A 20,206-nucleotide genomic window follows, 5' to 3' on the forward strand; every position below is an offset into this window, starting at 1 on the left:
CGTGGGCGTTCGGGACGTGAGAGGACGATGGGCAGGAAACTGTGCAAATTTGAAGCATCCATCCTTCCTGCTGCAGTCAGAGGCTCTTTCCAAGGACATCTGCCTCTTGGATTCCTCTCAACTTGCCTTCTGATAAAACATTTTGTGAGCCGCAGTTACCTTCGGCGCCTACAAGGTGGCGCTACATTCAGGTGAGAGCACAAGTATGCCCAAAATATTGGGGACTTTTGCCAGATTTATCGATGGATTTTACATATTTTTTTCAGAGGCTAGACATTACCTAGGAATGCTTTTTAACATAGAGATGCTTTAGTTATAATGTGTGGTCGGGCCTCAGCCCGTTCATTGTCTTCCCACTGTAACATATTTATTACCAGCTCATGTGAGTGGTGACTCTGCTTTATGAAACTTATCATATAGTAGGACAATGAGTATAGCAGAAGGGGCGATCGAGATGCTTGCCTACATATTTGTTTATTTTTTATATAATGGCTGATTAATCTGTTCATGATATTTCCATTTTGTGACATGTTGCATTAAAATATATCCTGATTGCAGAATATATAAGAATTGGTATTGCGTTGGCCGGGAATCGAACCCGGGTCAACTGCTTGGAAGGCAGCTATGCTCACCACTATACCACCAACGCCCTCTGATCTGTGCAATCTCGGTTCTAAACATTACGACCCTGAGTTCAATGTCTATCTTGCACCAGCTTCAATGGTGCATTTGGTTTAGATACCAACATGAGAAGCAGTAGAAAGGTTTTAGCAGATTGTAAGGAACTGGGATTGAAACCAAGGACAAAGCTGTGAAGAAGAGAAGAATGGTAAGCAGCAGTACAAATAATGGATATGAACATATAGAGGCAGAATGGGAAGCAAAGCAGGGAAAAGAAAGAGAGAACATTCCAGGAAATGCCCAGGAGATAGATAAGAGCAGAACAAAAAGGGAAGAATGATATTCAAAGCATGCCCAGAAAAGTGTGTGAAGGTACCACCATTCATTTATGCTTATTATTGTGTGTCTTTACTTTCAAGGTACAGGGTGGATCCTTTGACGATCCCTCTCTTGTATTTCAGCAGACACAGATAGTTCAGAAGTCGTTTCTACCATAGCTGGCACAAGCTTGCGCTTTTCCTTGCTGGCAGCCTGGAAATGACAGCTTGGTCCTTGGAAGAAAAATCAAGCAAAATTAGCAGAGGATGGTTTCGATCCATCGACCTCTGGGTTATGGGCCCTGCACGCTTCCGCTGCGCCACTCTTCTGCTTTGGGAAAGTGTTCTCTTTATGCAGATGAGGAGCATTCAGCAGAGTAGCGTGGTATTGGTCGGGCTCTCACCTCATTTGCCTAAGTATATCGCAAGGCATGCTGGGTATAGAAAAACGTCATCTTCCCCTCTCACAATCAGTCATAACTGAAAGTCAGACACTCAGGCACTAGCCGTTTCAAACCTTTATCAAGACAGCAGCTCTTGAACCCTCTATATCTCGCTCTGTGATACTAGTGCTAGCATGCTCAGGATTTGGCTTTACCTGGGTGCCAGAGATCTACCCGGTGAGGGCTTGCCCGGTGTGAGGCTTTTGAGCGTTTGGGAGCGTTGTGGACGTTGGACAGGAAACTATGCAAATTTGAATCATCCAACCTTCCTGCTGCAGTGAGACACTCTTTCCATGGACATCTGCCTCTTGGATTCCTCTCAACTTGCCTTCTGATAAAACATTTTGTGAGCCGCAGTTACCTTCGACAGCTACAAGGTGGCGCTACATGCAGGTGAGAGCACAAGTATGCACAAAATGTTAAGGACTTTTGACAGATTTATCGGTGGATCTTGTATATTTTTTTCAGAGGCTAGATATTGCCTAGAAATGCTTTCTAACATAGAGATGCTAGAGTTATAATGTCTGGTCGGGCCTCAGCCCTTTCATTGTCTGCCCACTGTAACATATTTATTACCAGCACATGTGAGTGGTGACTCTGCTTTATGAAACTTATCATATATTAGGACAATGAATGTAGCAGAAGGGGCGATCGAGAGGTTTGCCTACGTATTTGTTTATTTCTTTATATATGGCTGATTAATCTGTTCATGATATTTCCATTTTGTGAAATGTTGAATTAAAGTATATCCTGCTTGCAGAATACATAAGTATTTGCATTGCGTTGGCCGGGAATCAAACCCGGGTCAACTGCTTGGGAAGGAGCTATGCTCTCCACTATACCACCAACGCCCTCTGACATTTGCGCTCTCGGTTCTAAATATTATGACTCAGAGATCAATGACTATCTTGCACCAGCTTCAATGGTGCATTTGGTTTAGATACCAACATGAAAAGCAGTAGAACGTTATTTGCAGAGGGTAAGGAACTGGGGATTAAAACCAAGGACAAAGCTGTGCAGAAGAGAAGAATGGAAAGCAGCAGTACAATTAATATATATATAACATATAGAGGCAGCAAGGGAAGCAAAGCAGGGAAGAGAAAGAGAGAACATTCCATGAAATGCCCAGGAGATAGATAAGAGCAGAACAAAAAGGGAAGAATGAAATTCAAAGCCTGCACAGAAAAGTGTTTGAAGGTCCCACCAGTCATGTATGCTTATTATTGTGTGTCTTTACTTTCAAAGTACAGGGTGGATCCTTTGACACTCCCTCTCTTGTATTTCAGCAGACACAGGTAGTTGAGAAGTCTTATATCACTTAGCTGGCACAAGCTTGCGCTTTTCCTTTCCGGCAGCGTGGAAATGACAGCTTGGTCCTTGGAAGAAAAATCAAGCAAAATTAGCAGAGGATGGTTTCGATCCATCGACCTCTGGGTTATGGGCCCAGCACGCTTCCGCTGCGCCACTCTGCTCCTTTTTCAGAGGGTTCTCTTTATGCAGACGAGGAGCATTCAGGGGAGTGACGTGGGCGTTCGGGCTGTGAGAGGACGATGGGCAGGAAACTGTGCAAATTTGAAGCATCCATCCTTCCTGCTGCAGTCAGAGGCTCTTTCCAAGGACATCTGCCTCTTGGATTCCTCTCAACTTGCCTTCTGATAAAACATTTTGTGAGCCGCAGTTACCTTCGGCGCCTACAAGGTGGCGCTACATTCAGGTGAGAGCACAAGTATGCCCAAAATATTGGGGAGTTTTGCCAGATTTATCGATGGATTTTACATATTTTTTTCAGAGGCTAGACATTACCTAGGAATGCTTTTTAACATAGAGATGCTTTAGTTATAATGTGTGGTCGGGCCTCAGCCCGTTCATTGTCTTCCCACTGTAACATATTTATTACCAGCTCATGTGAGTGGTGACTCTGCTTTATGAAACTTATCATATAGTAGGACAATGAGTATAGCAGAAGGGGCGATCGAGATGCTTGCCTACATATTTGTTTATTTTTTATATAATGGCTGATTAATCTGTTCATGATATTTCCATTTTGTGACATGTTGCATTAAAATATATCCTGATTGCAGAATATATAAGAATTGGTACTGCGTTGGCCGGGAATCGAACCCGGGTCAACTGCTTGGAAGGCAGCTATGCTCACCACTATACCACCAACGCCCTCTGATCTGTGCAATCTCGGTTCTAAACATTACGACCCTGAGTTCAATGTCTATCTTGCACCAGCTTCAATGGTGCATTTGGTTTAGATACCAACATGAGAAGCAGTAGAAAGGTTTTAGCAGATTGTAAGGAACTGGGATTGAAACCAAGGACAAAGCTGTGAAGAAGAGAAGAATGGTAAGCAGCAGTACAAATAATGGATATGAACATATAGAGGCAGCATGGGAAGCAAAGCAGGGAAAAGAAAGAGAGAACATTCCAGGAAATGCCCAGGAGATAGATAAGAGCAGAACAAAAAGGGAAGAATGATATTCAAAGCATGCCCAGAAAAGTGTGTGAAGGTCCCACCAGTCATTTATGCTTATTATTGTGTGTCTTTACTTTCAAGGTACAGGGTGGATCCTTTGACGATCCCTCTCTTGTATTTCAGCAGACACAGATAGTTCAGAAGTCGTTTCTACCATAGCTGGCACAAGCTTGCGCTTTTCCTTGCTGGCAGCCTGGAAATGACAGCTTGGTCCTTGGAAGAAAAATCAAGCAAAATTAGCAGAGGATGGTTTCGATCCATCGACCTCTGGGTTATGGGGCCAGCACGCTTCCGCTGCGCCACTCTGCTGCTTTGGGAAACTGTTCTCTTTATGCAGATGAGGAGCATTCAGCAGAGTAGCGTGGGATTGGTCGGGCTCTCACCTCATTTGCCTAAGTATATCGCAAGGCATGCTGGGTATAGAAAAACTTCATCTTCCCCTCTCACAATCAGTCATAACTGAAAGTCAGACACTCTCAGGCACTAGCCGTTTGAAACCTTTATCAAGACAGCAGCTCTTGAACCCTCTATATCTCTCTCTGTGATACTAGCGCTAGCATGCTCAGGATTTGGCTTTACCTGGGTGCCAGAGATCTACCCGGTGTGAGGCTTTTGAGCGTTTGGGAGCGTTGTGGACGTTGGACAGGAAACTATGCAAATTTGAATCATCCAACCTTCCTGCTGCAGTGAGACGCTCTTTCCATGGACATCTGCCTCTTGGATTCATCTCAACTTGCCTTCTGATAAAACATTTTGTGAGCCGCAGTTACCTTCGACAGCTACAAGGTGGCGCTACATGCAGGTGAGAGCACAAGTATGCACAAAATGTTAAGGACTTTTGACAGATTTATCGGTGGATCTTGTATATTTTTTTCAGAGGCTAGATATTGCCTAGAAATGCTTTCTAACATAGAGATGCTAGAGTTATAATGTCTGGTCGGGCCTCAGCCCTTTCATTGTCTGCCCACTGTAACATATTTATTACCAGCACATGTGAGTGGTGACTCTGCTTTATGAAACTTATCATATATTAGGACAATGAATGTAGCAGAAGGGGCGATCGAGAGGTTTGCCTACGTATTTGTTTATTTCTTTATATATGGCTGATTAATCTGTTCATGATATTTCCATTTTGTGAAATGTTGAATTAAAGTATATCCTGCTTGCAGAATACATAAGTATTTGCATTGCGTTGGCCGGGAATCAAACCTGGGTCAACTGCTTGGGAAGGAGCTATGCTCTCCACTATACCACCAACGCCCTCTGACATTTGCGCTCTCGGTTCTAAATATTATGACTCAGAGATCAATGACTATCTTGCACCAGCTTCAATGGTGCATTTGGTTTAGATACCAACATGAAAAGCAGTAGAACGTTATTTGCAGAGGGTAAGGAACTGGGGATTAAAACCAAGGACAAAGCTGTGCAGAAGAGAAGAATGGAAAGCAGCAGTACAATTAATATATATATAACATATAGAGGCAGCAAGGGAAGCAAAGCAGGGAAGAGAAAGAGAGAACATTCCATGAAATGCCCAGGAGATAGATAAGAGCAGAACAAAAAGGGAAGAATGAAATTCAAAGCCTGCACAGAAAAGTGTTTGAAGGTCCCACCAGTCATGTATGCTTATTATTGTGTGTCTTTACTTTCAAAGTACAGGGTGGATCCTTTGACACTCCCTCTCTTGTATTTCAGCAGACACAGGTAGTTGAGAAGTCTTATATCACTTAGCTGGCACAAGCTTGCGCTTTTCCTTTCCGGCAGCGTGGAAATGACAGCTTGGTCTTTGGAAGAAAAATCAAGCAAAATTAGCAGAGGATGGTTTCGATCCATCGACCTCTGGGTTATGGGCCCAGCACGCTTCCGCTGCGCCACTCTGCTCCTTTTTCAGAGGGTTCTCTTTATGCAGATGAGGAGCATTCAGGGGAGTGACGTGGGCGTTCGGGACGTGAGAGGACGATGGGCAGGAAACTGTGCAAATTTGAAGCATCCATCCTTCCTGCTGCAGTCAGAGGCTCTTTCCAAGGACATCTGCCTCTTGGATTCCTCTCAACTTGCCTTCTGATAAAACATTTTGTGAGCCGCAGTTACCTTCGGCGCCTACAAGGTGGCGCTACATTCAGGTGAGAGCACAAGTATGCCCAAAATATTGGGGAGTTTTGCCAGATTTATCGATGGATTTTACATATTTTTTTCAGAGGCTAGACATTACCTAGGAATGCTTTTTAACATAGAGATGCTTTAGTTATAATGTGTGGTCGGGCCTCAGCCCGTTCATTGTCTTCCCACTGTAACATATTTATTACCAGCTCATGTGAGTGGTGACTCTGCTTTATGAAACTTATCATATAGTAGGACAATGAGTATAGCAGAAGGGGCGATCGAGATGCTTGCCTACATATTTGTTTATTTTTTATATAATGGCTGATTAATCTGTTCATGATATTTCCATTTTGTGACATGTTGCATTAAAATATATCCTGATTGCAGAATATATAAGAATTGGTACTGCGTTGGCCGGGAATCGAACCCGGGTCAACTGCTTGGAAGGCAGCTATGCTCACCACTATACCACCAACACCCTCTGATCTGTGCAATCTCGGTTCTAAACATTACGACCCTGAGTTCAATGTCTATCTTGCACCAGCTTCAATGGTGCATTTGGTTTAGATACCAACATGAGAAGCAGTAGAAAGGTTTTAGCAGATTGTAAGGAACTGGGATTGAAACCAAGGACAAAGCTGTGAAGAAGAGAAGAATGGTAAGCAGCAGTACAAATAATGGATATGAACATATAGAGACAGCATGGGAAGCAAAGCAGGGAAAAGAAAGAGAGAACATTCCAGGAAATGCCCAGGAGATAGATAAGAGCAGAACAAAAAGGGAAGAATGATATTGAAAGCATGCCCAGAAAAGTGCTTGAAGGTCCCACCAGTCATTTATGCTTATTATTGTGTGTCTTTACTTTCAAGGTACAGGGTGGATCCTTTGACGATCCCTCTCTTGTATTTCAGCAGACACAGATAGTTCAGAAGTCGTTTCTACCATAGCTGGCACAAGCTTGCGCTTTTCCTTGCTGGCAGCCTGGAAATGACAGCTTGGTCCTTGGAAGAAAAATCAAGCAAAATTAGCAGAGGATGGTTTCGATCCATCGACCTCTGGGTTATGGGCCCAGCACGCTTCCGCTGCGCCACTCTGCTGCTTTGGGAAACTGTTCTCTTTATGCAGATGAGGAGCATTCAGCAGAGTAGCGTGGGATTGGTCGGGCTCTCACCTCATTTGCCTAAGTATATCGCAAGGCATGCTGGGTATAGAAAAACTTCATCTTCCCCTCTCACAATCAGTCATAACTGAAAGTCAGACACTCTCAGGCACTAGCCGTTTCAAACCTTTATCAAGACAGCAGCTCTTGAACCCTCTATATCTCTCTCTGTGATACTAGCGCTAGCATGCTCAGGATTTGGCTTTACCTGGGTGCCAGAGATCTACCCGGTGAGGGCTTGCCCGGTGTGAGGCTTTTGAGCGTTTGGGAGCGTTGTGGACGTTGGACAGGAAACTATGCAAATTTGAATCATCCAACCTTCCTGCTGCAGTGAGACGCTCTTTCCATGGACATCTGCCTCTTGGATTCCTCTCAACTTGCCTTCTGATAAAACATTTTGTGAGCCGCAGTTACCTTCGACAGCTACAAGGTGGCGCTACATGCAGGTGAGAGCACAAGTATGCACAAAATGTTAAGGACTTTTGACAGATTTATCGGTGGATCTTGTATATTTTTTTCAGAGGCTAGATATTGCCTAGAAATGCTTTCTAACATAGAGATGCTAGAGTTATAATGTCTGGTCGGGCCTCAGCCCTTTCATTGTCTGCCCACTGTAACATATTTATTACCAGCACATGTGAGTGGTGACTCTGCTTTATGAAACTTATCATATATTAGGACAATGAATGTAGCAGAAGGGGCAATCGAGAGGTTTGCCTACGTATTTGTTTATTTCTTTATATATGGCTGATTAATCTGTTCATGATATTTCCATTTTGTGAAATGTTGAATTAAAGTATATCCTGCTTGCAGAATATATAAGTATTTGCATTGCGTTGGCCGGGAATCGAACCTGGGTCAACTGCTTGGGAAGCAGCTATGCTCACCACTATACCACCAACGCCCTCTGACATTTGCGCTCTCGGTTCTAAATATTATGACTCAGAGATCAATGACTATCTTGCACCAGCTTCAATGGTGCATTTGGTTTAGATATCAACATGAAAAGCAGTAGAACGTTATTTGCAGAGGGTAAGGAACTGGGGATTAAAACCAAGGACAAAGCTGTGCAGAAGAGAAGAATGGAAAGCAGCAGTACAATTAATATATATATAACATATAGAGGCAGCAAGGGAAGCAAAGCAGGGAAGAGAAAGAGAGAACATTCCATGAAATGCCCAGGAGATAGATAAGAGCAGAACAAAAAGGGAAGAATGAAATTCAAAGCCTGCACAGAAAAGTGTTTGAAGGTCCCACCAGTCATCTATGCTTATTATTGTGTGTCTTTACTTTCAAAGTACAGGGTGGATCCTTTGACACTCCCTCTCTTGTATTTCAGCAGACACAGGTAGTTGAGAAGTCTTATATCACTTAGCTGGCACAAGCTTGCGCTTTTCCTTTCCGGCAGCGTGGAAATGACAGCTTGGTCCTTGGAAGAAAAATCAAGCAAAATTAGCAGAGGATGGTTTCGATCCATCGACCTCTGGGTTATGGGCCCAGCACGCTTCCGCTGCGCCACTCTGCTCCTTTTTCAGAGTGTTCTCTTTATGCAGATGAGGAGCATTCAGGGGAGTGCCGTGGGCGTTCGGGACGTGAGAGGACGATGGGCAGGAAACTGTGCAAATTTGAAGCATCCATCCTTCCTGCTGCAGTCAGAGGCTCTTTCCAAGGACATCTGCCTCTTGGATTCCTCTCAACTTGCCTTCTGATAAAACATTTTGTGAGCCGCAGTTACCTTCGGCGCCTACAAGGTGGCGCTACATTCAGGTGAGAGCACAAGTATGCCCAAAATATTGGGGACTTTTGCCAGATTTATCGATGGATTTTACATATTTTTTTCAGAGGCTAGACATTACCTAGGAATGCTTTTTAACATAGAGATGCTTTAGTTATAATGTGTGGTCGGGCCTCAGCCCGTTCATTGTCTTCCCACTGTAACATATTTATTACCAGCTCATGTGAGTGGTGACTCTGCTTTATGAAACTTATCATATAGTAGGACAATGAGTATAGCAGAAGGGGCGATCGAGATGCTTGCCTACATATTTGTTTATTTTTTATATAATGGCTGATTAATCTGTTCATGATATTTCCATTTTGTGACATGTTGCATTAAAATATATCCTGATTGCAGAATATATAAGAATTGGTACTGCGTTGGCCGGGAATCGAACCCGGGTCAACTGCTTGGAAGGCAGCTATGCTCACCACTATACCACCAACACCCTCTGATCTGTGCAATCTCGGTTCTAAACATTACGACCCTGAGTTCAATGTCTATCTTGCACCAGCTTCAATGGTGCATTTGGTTTAGATACCAACATGAGAAGCAGTAGAAAGGTTTTAGCAGATTGTAAGGAACTGGGATTGAAACCAAGGACAAAGCTGTGCAGAAGAGAAGAATGGAAAGCAGCAGTACAATTAATATATATATAACATATAGAGGCAGCAAGGGAAGCAAAGCAGGGAAGAGAAAGAGAGAACATTCCATGAAATGCCCAGGAGATAGATAAGAGCAGAACAAAAAGGGAAGAATGAAATTCAAAGCCTGCACAGAAAAGTGTTTGAAGGTCCCACCAGTCATGTATGCTTATTATTGTGTGTCTTTACTTTCAAAGTACAGGGTGGATCCTTTGACACTCCCTCTCTTGTATTTCAGCAGACACAGGTAGTTGAGAAGTCTTATATCACTTAGCTGGCACAAGCTTGCGCTTTTCCTTTCCGGCAGCGTGGAAATGACAGCTTGGTCCTTGGAAGAAAAATCAAGCAAAATTAGCAGAGGATGGTTTAGATCCATCGACCTCTGGGTTATGGGCCCAGCACGCTTCCGCTGCGCCACTCTGCTCCTTTTTCAGAGTGTTCTCTTTATGCAGATGAGGAGCATTCAGGGGAGTGACGTGGGCGTTCGGGACGTGAGAGGACGATGGGCAGGAAACTGTGCAAATTTGAAGCATCCATCCTTCCTGCTGCAGTCAGAGGCTCTTTCCAAGAACATCTGCCTCTTGGATTCCTCTCAACTTGCCTTCTGATAAAACATTTTGTGAGCCGCAGTTACCTTCGGCGCCTACAAGGTGGCGCTACATTCAGGTGAGAGCACAAGTATGCCCAAAATATTGGGGACTTTTGCCAGATTTATCGATGGATTTTACATATTTTTTTCAGAGGCTAGACATTAGCTAGGAATGCTTTTTAACATAGAGATGCTTTAGTTATAATGTGTGGTCGGGCCTCAGCCCGTTCATTGTCTTCCCACTGTAACATATTTATTACCAGCTCATGTGAGTGGTGACTCTGCTTTATGAAACTTATCATATAGTAGGACAATGAGTATGGCAGAAGGGGCGATCGAGATGCTTGCCTACGTATTTGTTTATTTTTTATATAATGGCTGATTAATCTGTTCATGATATTTCCATTTTGTGACATGTTGCATTAAAATATATCCTGATTGCAGAATATATAAGATTTGGTACTGCGTTGGCCGGTAATCAAACCCGGGTCAACTGCTTGGAAGGCAGCTATGCTTACCACTATACCACCAACGCCCTCTGATCTGTGCAATCTCGGTTCTAAACATTACGACCCTGAGTTCAATGTCTATCTTGCACCAGCTTCAATGGTGCATTTGGTTTAGATACCAACATGAGAAGCAGTAGAAAGGTTTTAGCAGATTGTAAGGAACTGGGATTGAAACCAAGGACAAAGCTGTGAAGAAGAGAAGAATGGTAAGCAGCAGTACAAATAATGGATATGAACATATAGAGGCAGCATGGGAAGCAAAGCAGGGAAAAGAAAGAGAGAACATTCCAGGAAATGCCCAGGAGATAGATAAGAGCAGAACAAAAAGAGAAGAATGATATTCAAAGCATGCCCAGAAAAGTGTGTGAAGGTCCCACCAGTCATTTATGCTTATTATTGTGTGTCTTTACATTCAAGGTACAGGGTGGATCCTTTGACGATCCCTCTCTTGTATTTCAGCAGACACAGATAGTTCAGAAGTCGTTTCTACCATAGCTGGCACAAGCTTGCGCTTTTCCTTGCTGGCAGCCTGGAAATGACAGCTTGGTCCTTGGAAGAAAAATCAAGCAAAATTAGCAGAGGATGGTTTCGATCTATCGACTTCTGGGTTATGGGCCCAGCACGCTTCCGCTGCGCCACTCTGCTGCTTTGGGAAAGTGTTCTCTTTATGCAGATGAGGAGCATTCAGCAGAGTAGCGTGGGATTGGTCGGGCTCTCACCTCATTTGCCTAAGTATATCGCAAGGCATGCTGGGTATAGAAAAACGTCATCTTCCCCTCTCACAATCAGTCATAACTGAAAGTCAGACACTCTCAGGCACTAGCCGTTTCAAACCTTTATCAAGACAGCAGCTCTTGAACCCTCTATATCTCTCTCTGTGATACTAGCGCTAGCATGCTCAAGATTTGGCTTTACCTGGGTGCCAGAGATCTACCCGGTGTGAGGCTTTTGAGCGTTTGGGAGCGTTGTGGACGTTGGACAGGAAACTATGCAAATTTGAATCATCCAACCTTCCTGCTGCAGTGAGACGCTCTTTCCATGGACATCTGCCTCTTGGATTCCTCTCAACTTGCCTTCTGATAAAACATTTTGTGAGCCGCAGTTACCTTCGACAGCTACAAGGTGGCGCTACATGCAGGTGAGAGCACAAGTATGCACAAAATGTTAAGGACTTTTGACAGATTTATCGGTGGATCTTGTATATTTTTTTCAGAGGCTAGATATTGCCTAGAAATGCTTTCTAACATAGAGATGCTAGAGTTATAATGTCTGGTCGGGCCTCAGCCCTTTCATTGTCTGCCCACTGTAACATATTTATTACCAGCACATGTGAGTGGTGACTCTGCTTTATTAAACTTATCATATATTAGGACAATGAATGTAGCAGAAGGGGCGATCGAGAGGTTTGCCTATGTATTTGTTTATTTCTTTATATATGACTGATTAATCTGTTCATGATATTTCCATTTTGTGAAATGTTGAATTAAAGTATATCCTGCTTGCAGAATATATAAGTATTTGCATTGCGTTGGCCGGGAATCAAACCCGGGTCAACTGCTTGGGAAGCAGCTATGCTCACCACTATACCACCAATGCCCTCTGACATTTGCGCTCTCGGTTCTAAATGTTATGACTCAGAGATCAATGACTATCTTGCACCAGCTTCAATGGTGCATTTGGTTTAGATACCAACATGAAAAGCAGTAGAACGTTATTTGCAGAGGGTAAGGAACTGGGGATTAAAACCAAGGACAAAGCTGTGCAGAAGAGAAGAATGGAAAGCAGCAGTACAATTAATATATATATAACATATAGAGGCAGCAAGGGAAGCAAAGCAGGGAAGAGAAAGAGAGAACATTCCATGAAATGCCCAGGAGATAGATAAGAGCAGAACAAAAAGGGAAGAATGAAATTCAAAGCCTGCACAGAAAAGTGTTTGAAGGTCCCACCAGTCATGTATGCTTATTATTGTGTGTCTTTACTTTCAAAGTACAGGGTGGATCCTTTGACACTCCCTCTCTTGTATTTCAGCAGACACAGGTAGTTGAGAAGTCTTATATCACTTAGCTGGCACAAGCTTGCGCTTTTCCTTTCCGGCAGCGTGGAAATGACAGCTTGGTCCTTGGAAGAAAAATCAAGCAAAATTAGCAGAGGATGGTTTCGATCCATCGACCTCTGGGTTATGGGCCCAGCACGCTTCCGCTGCGCCACTCTGCTCCTTTTTCAGAGGGTTCTCTTTATGCAGATGAGGAGCATTCAGGGGAGTGACGTGGGCGTTCGGGACGTGAGAGGACGATGGGCAGGAAACTGTGCAAATTTGAAGCATCCATCCTTCCTGCTGCAGTCAGAGGCTCTTTCCAAGGACATCTGCCTCTTGGATTCCTCTCAACTTGCCTTTTGATAAAACATTTTGTGAGCCGCAGTTACCTTCGGCGCCTACAAGGTGGCGCTACATTCAGGTGAGAGCACAAGTATGCCCAAAATATTGGGGACTTTTGCCAGATTTATCGATGGATTTTACATATTTTTTTCAGAGGCTAGACATTACCTAGGAATGCTTTTTAACATAGAGATGCTTTAGTTACAATGTGTGGTCGGGCCTCAGCCCTTTCATTGTCTGCCCACTGTAACATATTTATTACCAGCTCATGTGAGTGGTGACTCTGCTTTATGAAACTTATCATATAGTAGGACAATGAGTATAGCAGAAGGGGCGATCGAGATGCTTGCCTACATATTTGTTTATTTTTTATATAATGGCTGATTAATCTGTTCATGATATTTCCATTTTGTGACATGTTGCATTAAAATATATCCTGATTGCAGAATATATAAGAATTGGTATTGCGTTGGCCGGGAATCGAACCCGGGTCAACTGCTTGGAAGGCAGCTATGCTCACCACTATACCACCAACGCCCTCTGATCTGTGCAATCTCGGTTCTAAACATTACGACCCTGAGTTCAATGTCTATCTTGCACCAGCTTCAATGGTGCATTTGGTTTAGATACCAACATGAGAAGCAGTAGAAAGGTTTTAGCAGATTGTAAGGAACTGGGATTGAAACCAAGGACAAAGCTGTGAAAAAGAGTAGAATGGTAAGCAGCAGTACATATAATGGATATGAACATATAGAGGCAGCATGGGAAGCAAAGCAGGGAAAAGAAAGAGAGAACATTCCAGGAAATGCCCAGGAGATAGATAAGAGCAGAACAAAAAGGGAAGAATGATATTCAAAGCATGCCCAGAAAAGTGTTTGAAGGTCCCACCAGTCATTTATGCTTATTATTGTGTGTCTTTACTTTCAAGGTACAGGGTGGATCCTTTGACGATCCCTCTCTTGTATTTCAGCAGACACAGATAGTTCAGAAGTCGTTTCTACCATAGCTGGCACAAGCTTGCGCTTTTCCTTGCTGGCAGCCTGGAAATGACAGCTTGGTCCTTGGAAGAAAAATCAAGCAAAATTAGCAGAGGATGGTTTCGATCCATCGACCTCTGGGTTATGGGCCCAGCACGCTTCCGCTGCGCCACTCTGCTGCTTTGGGAAAGTGTTCTCTTTATGCAGATGAGGAGCATTCAGCAGAGTAGCGTGGGATTGGTCGGGCTCTCACCTCATTTGCCTAAGTATATCGCAAGGCATGCTGGGTATAGAAAAACGTCATCTTCCCCTCTCACAATCAGTCATAACTGAAAGTCAGACACTCTCAGGCACTGGCCGTTTCAAACCTTTATCAAGACAGCAGCTCTTCAACCCTCTATATCTCTCTCTGTGATACTAGCGCTAGCATGCTCAGGATTTGGCTTTACCTGGGTGCCAGAGATCTACCCGGTGTGAGGCTTTTGAGCGTTTGGGAGCGTTGTGGACGTTGGACAGGAAACTATGCAAATTTGAATCATCCAACCTTCCTGCTGCAGTGAGACGCTCTTTCCATGGACATCTGCCTCTTGGATTCCTCTCAACTTGCCTTCTGATAAAACATTTTGTGAGCCGCAGTTACCTTCGACAGCTACAAGGTGGCGCTACATGCAGGTGAGAGCACAAGTATGCACAAAATGTTAAGGACTTTTGACAGATTTATCGGTGGATCTTGTATATTTTTTTCAGAGGCTAGATATTGCCTAGAAATGCTTTCTAACATAGAGATGCTAGAGTTATAATGTCTGCCCACTGTAACATATTTATTACCAGCACATGTGAGTGGTGACTCTGCTTTATGAAACTTATCATATATTAGGACAATGAATGTAGCAGAAGGGGCGATCGAGAGGTTTGCCTACGTATTTGTTTATTTCTTTATATATGGCTGATTAATCTGTTCATGATATTTCCATTTTGTGAAATGTTGAATTAAAGTATATCCTGCTTGCAGAATATATAAGTATTTGCATTGCGTTGGCCGGGAATCAAACCCGGGTCAACTGCTTGGGAAGCAGCTATGCTCACCACTATACCACCAACGCCCTCTGACATTTGCACTCTCGGTTCTAAATATTATGACTCAGAGATCAATGACTATCTTGCACCAGCTTCAATGGTGCATTTGGTTTAGATACCAACATGAAAAGCAGTAGAACGTTATTTGCAGAGGGTAAGGAACTGGGGATTAAAACCAAGGACAAAGCTGTGCAGAAGAGAAGAATGGAAAGCAGCAGTACGATTAATATATATATAACATATAGAGGCAGCAAGGGAAGCAAAGCAGGGAAGAGAAAGAGAGAACATTCCATGAAATGCCCAGGAGATAGATAAGAGCATAACAAAAAGGGAAGAATGAAATTCAAAGCCTGCACAGAAAAGTGTTTGAAGGTCCCACCAGTCATGTATGCTTATTATTGTGTGTCTTTACTTTCAAAGTACAGGGTGGATCCTTTGACACTCCCTCTCTTGTATTTCAGCAGACACAGGTAGTTGAGAAGTCTTATATCACTTAGCTGGCACAAGCTTGCGCTTTTCCTTTCCGGCAGCGTGGAAATGACAGCTTGGTCCTTGGAAGAAAAATCAAGCAAAATTAGCAGAGGATGGTTTCGATCCATCGACCTCTGGGTTATGGGCCCAGCACGCTTCCGCTGCGCCACTCTGCTCCTTTTTCAGAGGGTTCTCTTTATGCAGATGAGGAGCATTCAGGGGAGTGACCTGGGCGTTCGGGACGTGAGAGGACGATGGGCAGGAAACTGTGCAAATTTGAAGCATCCATCCTTCCTGCTGCAGTCAGAGGCTCTTTCCAAGGACATCTGCCTCTTGGATTCCTCTCAACTTGCCTTCTGATAAAACATTTTGTGAGCCGCAGTTACCTTCGGCGCCTACAAGGTGGCGCTACATTCAGGTGAGAGCACAAGTATGCCCAAAATATTGGGGACTTTTGCCAGATTTATCGATGGATTTTACATATTTTTTTCAGAGGCTAGACATTACCTAGGAATGCTTTTTAACATAGAGATGCTTTAGTTATAATGTGTGGTCGGGCCTCAGCCCGTTCATTGTCTTCCCACTGTAACATATTTATTACCAGCTCATGTGAGTGGTGACTCTGCTTTATGAAACTTATCATATAGTAGGACAATGAGTATAGCAGAAGGGGCGATCGAGATGCTTGCCTACATATTTGTTTATTTTTTATATAATGGCTGATTAATCTGTTCATGATATTTCCATTTTGTGACATGTTGCATTAAAATATATCCTGATTGCAGAATATATAAGAATTGGTACTGCGTTGGCCGGGAATCGAACCCGGGTCAACTGCTTGGAAGGCAGCTATGCTCACCACTATACCACCAACGCCCTCTGATCTGTGCAATCTCGGTTCTAAACATTACGACCCTGAGTTCAAGGTCTATCTTGCACCAGCTTCAATGGTGCATTTGGTTTAGATACCAACATGAGAAGCAGTAGAAAGGTTTTAGCAGATTGTAAGGAACTGGGATTGAAACCAAGGACAAAGCTGTGAAGAAGAGAAGAATGGTAAGCAGCAGTACAAATAATGGATATGAACATATAGAGGCAGCATGGGAAGCAAAGCAGGGAAAAGAAAGAGAGAACATTCCAGGAAATGCCCAGGAGATAGATAAGAGCAGAACAAAAAGGGAAGAATGATATTCAAAGCATGCCCAGAAAAGTGTGTGAAGGTCCCACCAGTCATTTATGCTTATTATTGTGTGTCTTTACTTTCAAGGTACAGGGTGGATCCTTTGACGATCCCTCTCTTGTATTTCAGCAGACACAGATAGTTCAGAAGTCGTTTCTACCATAGCTGGCACAAGCTTGCGCTTTTCCTTGCTGGCAGCCTGGAAATGACAGCTTGGTCCTTGGAAGAAAAATCAAGCAAAATTAGCAGAGGATGGTTTCGATCCATCGACCTCTGGGTTATGGGCCCAGCACGCTTCCGCTGCGCCACTCTGCTGCTTTGGGAAAGTGTTCTCTTTATGCAGATGAGGAGCATTCAGCAGAGTAGCGTGGGATTGGTCGGGCTCTCACCTCATTTGCCTAAGTATATCGCAAGGCATGCTGGGTATAGAAAAACTTCATCTTCCCCTCTCACAATCAGTCATAACTGAAAGTCAGACACTCTCAGGCACTAGCCGTTTCAAACCTTTATCAAGACAGCAGCTCTTGAACCCTCTATATCTCTCTCTGTGATACTAGCGCTAGCATGCTCAGGATTTGTCTTTACCTGGGTGCCAGAGATTTACCCGGTGAGGGCGAGGCTTTTGAGCGTTTGGGAGCGTTGTGGACGTTGGACAGGAAACTATGCAAATTTGAATCATCCAACCTTCCTGCTGCAGTGAGACGCTCTTTCCATGGACATCTGCCTCTTGGATTCCTCTCAACTTGCCTTCTGATAAAGCCTTTTGTTAGCCGCAGTTACCTTCGACAGCTACAAGGTGGCGCTACATGCAGGTGAGAGCACAAGTATGCACAAAATGTTAAGGACTTTTGACAGATTTATCGGTGGATCTTGTATATTTTTTTCAGAGGCTAGATATTGCCTAGAAATGCTTTCTAACATAGAGATGCTAGAGTTATAATGTCTGGTCGGGCCTCAGCCCTTTCATTGTCTGCCCACTGTAACATATTTATTACCAGCACATGTGAGTGGTGACTCTGCTTTATGAAACTTATCATATATTAGGACAATGAATGTAGCAGAAGGGGCGATCGAGAGGTTTGCCTACGTATTTGTTTATTTCTTTATATATGGCTGATTAATCTGTTCATGATATTTCCATTTTGTGAAATGTTGAATTAAAGTATATCCTGCTTGCAGAATATATAAGTATTTGCATTGCGTTGGCCGGGAATCAAACCTGGGTCAACTGCTTGGGAAGGAGCTATGCTCTCCACTATACCACCAACGCCCTCTGACATTTGCACTCTCGGTTCTAAATATTATGACTCAGAGATCAATGACTATCTTGCACCAGCTTCAATGGTGCATTTGGTTTAGATACCAACATGAAAAGCAGTAGAACGTTATTTGCAGAGGGTAAGGAACTGGGGATTAAAACCAAGGACAAAGCTGTGCAGAAGAGAAGAATGGAAAGCAGCAGTACAATTAATATATATATAACATATAGAGGCAGCAAGGGAAGCAAAGCAGGGAAGAGAAAGAGAGAACATTCCATGAAATGCCCAGGAGATAGATAAGAGCAGAACAAAAAGGGAAGAATGAAATTCAAAGCCTGCACAGAAAAGTGTTTGAAGGTCCCACCAGTCATGTATGCTTATTATTGTGTGTCTTTACTTTCAAAGTACAGGGTGTATCCTTTGACACTCCCTCTCTTGTATTTCAGCAGACACAGGTAGTTGAGAAGTCTTATATCACTTAGCTGGCACAAGCTTGCGCTTTTCCTTTCCGGCAGCGTGGAAATGACAGCTTGGTCCTTGGAAGAAAAATCAAGCAAAATTAGCAGAGGATGGTTTCGATCCATCGACCTCTGGGTTATGGGCCCAGCACGCTTCCGCTGCGCCACTCTGCTCCTTTTTCAGAAGGTTCTCTTTATGCTGATGAGGAGCATTCAGGGGAGTGACGTGGGCGTTCGGGACGTGAGAGGACGATGGGCAGGAAACTGTGCAAATTTGAAGCATCCATCCTTCCTGCTGCAGTCAGAGGCTCTTTCCAAGGACATCTGCCTCTTGGATTCCTCTCAACTTGCCTTCTGATAAAACATTTTGTGAGCCGCAGTTACCTTCGGCGCCTACAAGGTGGCGCTACATTCAGGTGAGAGCACAAGTATGCCCAAAATATTGGGGACTTTTGCCAGATTTATCGATGGATTTTACATATTTTTTTCAGAGGCTAGACATTACCTAGGAATGCTTTTTAACATAGAGATGCTTTAGTTATAATGTGTGGTCGGGCCTCAGCCCGTTCATTGTCTTCCCACTGTAACATATTTATTACCAGCTCATGTGAGTGGTGACTCTGCTTTATTAAACTTATCATATAGTAGGACAATGAGTATAGCAGAAGGGGCGATCGAGATGCTTGCCTACATATTTGTTTATTTTTTATATAATGGCTGATTAATCTGTTCATGATATTTCCATTTTGTGACATGTTGCATTAAAATATATCCTGATTGCAGAATATATAAGAATTGGTACTGCGTTGGCTGGGAATCGAGCCCGGGTCAACTGCTTGGAAGGCAGCTATGCTCACCACTATACCACCAACGCCCTCTGATCTGTGCAAGCTCGGTTCTAAACATTACGACCCTGAGTTCAATGTCTATCTTGCACCAGCTTCAATGGTGCATTTGGTTTAGATACCAACATGAGAAGCAGTAGAAAGGTTTTAGCAGATTGTAAGGAACTGGGATTGAAACCAAGGACAAAGCTGTGAAGAAGAGACGAATGGTAAGCAGCAGTACAAATAATGGATATGAACATATAGAGGCAGCATGGGAAGCAAAGCAGGGAAAAGAAAGAGAGAACATTCCAGGAAATGCCCAGGAGATAGATAAGAGCAGAACAAAAAGGGAAGAATGATATTCAAAGCATGCCCAGAAAAGTGTGTGAAGGTCCCACCAGTCATTTATGCTTATTATTGTGTGTCTTTACTTTCAAGGTACAGGGTGGATCCTTTGACGATCCCTCCCTTGTATTTCAGCAGACACAGATAGTTCAGAAGTCGTTTCTACCATAGCTGGCACAAGCTTGCGCTTTTCCTTGCTGGCAGCCTGGAAATGACAGCTTGGTCCTTGGAAGAAAAATCAAGCAAAATTAGCAGAGGATGGTTTCGATCCATCGACCTCTGGGTTATGGGCCCAGCACGCTTCCGCTGCGCCACTCTGCTGCTTTGGGAAAGTGTTCTCTTTATGCAGATGAGGAGCATTCAGCAGAGTAGCGTGGGATTGGTCGGGCTCTCACCTCATTTGCCTAAGTATATCGCAAGGCATGCTGGGTATAGAAAAACTTCATCTTCCCCTCTCACAATCAGTCATAACTGAAAGTCAGACACTCTCAGGCACAAGCCGTTTCAAACCTTTATCAAGACAGCAGCTCTTGAACCCTCTATATCTCTCTCTGTGATACTAGCGCTAGCATGCTCAGGATTTGGCTT

The 20,206-nt window shown here is 43.6% G+C and overlaps 19 non-coding genes across 19 annotated transcripts; all 19 read right to left on the reverse strand.

The window, feature by feature from the left end:
• Positions 1–577: 577 nt before the first annotated feature.
• On the reverse strand, positions 578–649 carry TRNAG-UCC (transfer RNA glycine (anticodon UCC)). Its single transcript has one exon. It is a non-coding gene; the product is annotated as a tRNA-Gly (tRNA).
• A 2,132-nt stretch (positions 650–2,781) lies between these two features.
• On the reverse strand, positions 2,782–2,853 carry TRNAM-CAU (transfer RNA methionine (anticodon CAU)). The gene has a single exon. It is a non-coding gene; the product is annotated as a tRNA-Met (tRNA).
• Positions 2,854–3,481: 628 nt separating this feature from the next.
• TRNAG-UCC (transfer RNA glycine (anticodon UCC)) lies at positions 3,482–3,553 on the reverse strand. The gene has a single exon. It is a non-coding gene; the product is annotated as a tRNA-Gly (tRNA).
• Positions 3,554–5,672: 2,119 nt separating this feature from the next.
• TRNAM-CAU (transfer RNA methionine (anticodon CAU)) lies at positions 5,673–5,744 on the reverse strand. The gene has a single exon. It is a non-coding gene; the product is annotated as a tRNA-Met (tRNA).
• Positions 5,745–6,372: 628 nt separating this feature from the next.
• On the reverse strand, positions 6,373–6,444 carry TRNAG-UCC (transfer RNA glycine (anticodon UCC)). Its single transcript has one exon. It is a non-coding gene; the product is annotated as a tRNA-Gly (tRNA).
• Positions 6,445–6,991: 547 nt separating this feature from the next.
• Positions 6,992–7,063, reverse strand: TRNAM-CAU (transfer RNA methionine (anticodon CAU)). The gene has a single exon. It is a non-coding gene; the product is annotated as a tRNA-Met (tRNA).
• Positions 7,064–7,957: 894 nt separating this feature from the next.
• TRNAG-CCC (transfer RNA glycine (anticodon CCC)) lies at positions 7,958–8,029 on the reverse strand. Its single transcript has one exon. It is a non-coding gene; the product is annotated as a tRNA-Gly (tRNA).
• Positions 8,030–8,578: 549 nt separating this feature from the next.
• TRNAM-CAU (transfer RNA methionine (anticodon CAU)) lies at positions 8,579–8,650 on the reverse strand. The gene has a single exon. It is a non-coding gene; the product is annotated as a tRNA-Met (tRNA).
• A 628-nt stretch (positions 8,651–9,278) lies between these two features.
• On the reverse strand, positions 9,279–9,350 carry TRNAG-UCC (transfer RNA glycine (anticodon UCC)). The gene has a single exon. It is a non-coding gene; the product is annotated as a tRNA-Gly (tRNA).
• Positions 9,351–12,168: 2,818 nt separating this feature from the next.
• Positions 12,169–12,240, reverse strand: TRNAG-CCC (transfer RNA glycine (anticodon CCC)). The gene has a single exon. It is a non-coding gene; the product is annotated as a tRNA-Gly (tRNA).
• A 549-nt stretch (positions 12,241–12,789) lies between these two features.
• TRNAM-CAU (transfer RNA methionine (anticodon CAU)) lies at positions 12,790–12,861 on the reverse strand. Its single transcript has one exon. It is a non-coding gene; the product is annotated as a tRNA-Met (tRNA).
• A 628-nt stretch (positions 12,862–13,489) lies between these two features.
• On the reverse strand, positions 13,490–13,561 carry TRNAG-UCC (transfer RNA glycine (anticodon UCC)). Its single transcript has one exon. It is a non-coding gene; the product is annotated as a tRNA-Gly (tRNA).
• Positions 13,562–14,108: 547 nt separating this feature from the next.
• TRNAM-CAU (transfer RNA methionine (anticodon CAU)) lies at positions 14,109–14,180 on the reverse strand. Its single transcript has one exon. It is a non-coding gene; the product is annotated as a tRNA-Met (tRNA).
• Positions 14,181–15,032: 852 nt separating this feature from the next.
• Positions 15,033–15,104, reverse strand: TRNAG-CCC (transfer RNA glycine (anticodon CCC)). The gene has a single exon. It is a non-coding gene; the product is annotated as a tRNA-Gly (tRNA).
• A 549-nt stretch (positions 15,105–15,653) lies between these two features.
• Positions 15,654–15,725, reverse strand: TRNAM-CAU (transfer RNA methionine (anticodon CAU)). Its single transcript has one exon. It is a non-coding gene; the product is annotated as a tRNA-Met (tRNA).
• Positions 15,726–16,353: 628 nt separating this feature from the next.
• Positions 16,354–16,425, reverse strand: TRNAG-UCC (transfer RNA glycine (anticodon UCC)). Its single transcript has one exon. It is a non-coding gene; the product is annotated as a tRNA-Gly (tRNA).
• Positions 16,426–16,972: 547 nt separating this feature from the next.
• TRNAM-CAU (transfer RNA methionine (anticodon CAU)) lies at positions 16,973–17,044 on the reverse strand. The gene has a single exon. It is a non-coding gene; the product is annotated as a tRNA-Met (tRNA).
• A 1,504-nt stretch (positions 17,045–18,548) lies between these two features.
• TRNAM-CAU (transfer RNA methionine (anticodon CAU)) lies at positions 18,549–18,620 on the reverse strand. The gene has a single exon. It is a non-coding gene; the product is annotated as a tRNA-Met (tRNA).
• Positions 18,621–19,867: 1,247 nt separating this feature from the next.
• On the reverse strand, positions 19,868–19,939 carry TRNAM-CAU (transfer RNA methionine (anticodon CAU)). The gene has a single exon. It is a non-coding gene; the product is annotated as a tRNA-Met (tRNA).
• Positions 19,940–20,206: the final 267 nt, after the last annotated feature.

The sequence above is a fragment of the Lissotriton helveticus genome, chromosome 11 (genome assembly GCF_964261635.1).
Source record: "Lissotriton helveticus chromosome 11, aLisHel1.1, whole genome shotgun sequence".
In the NCBI taxonomy this organism is placed as follows: domain Eukaryota; kingdom Metazoa; phylum Chordata; class Amphibia; order Caudata; family Salamandridae; genus Lissotriton; species Lissotriton helveticus.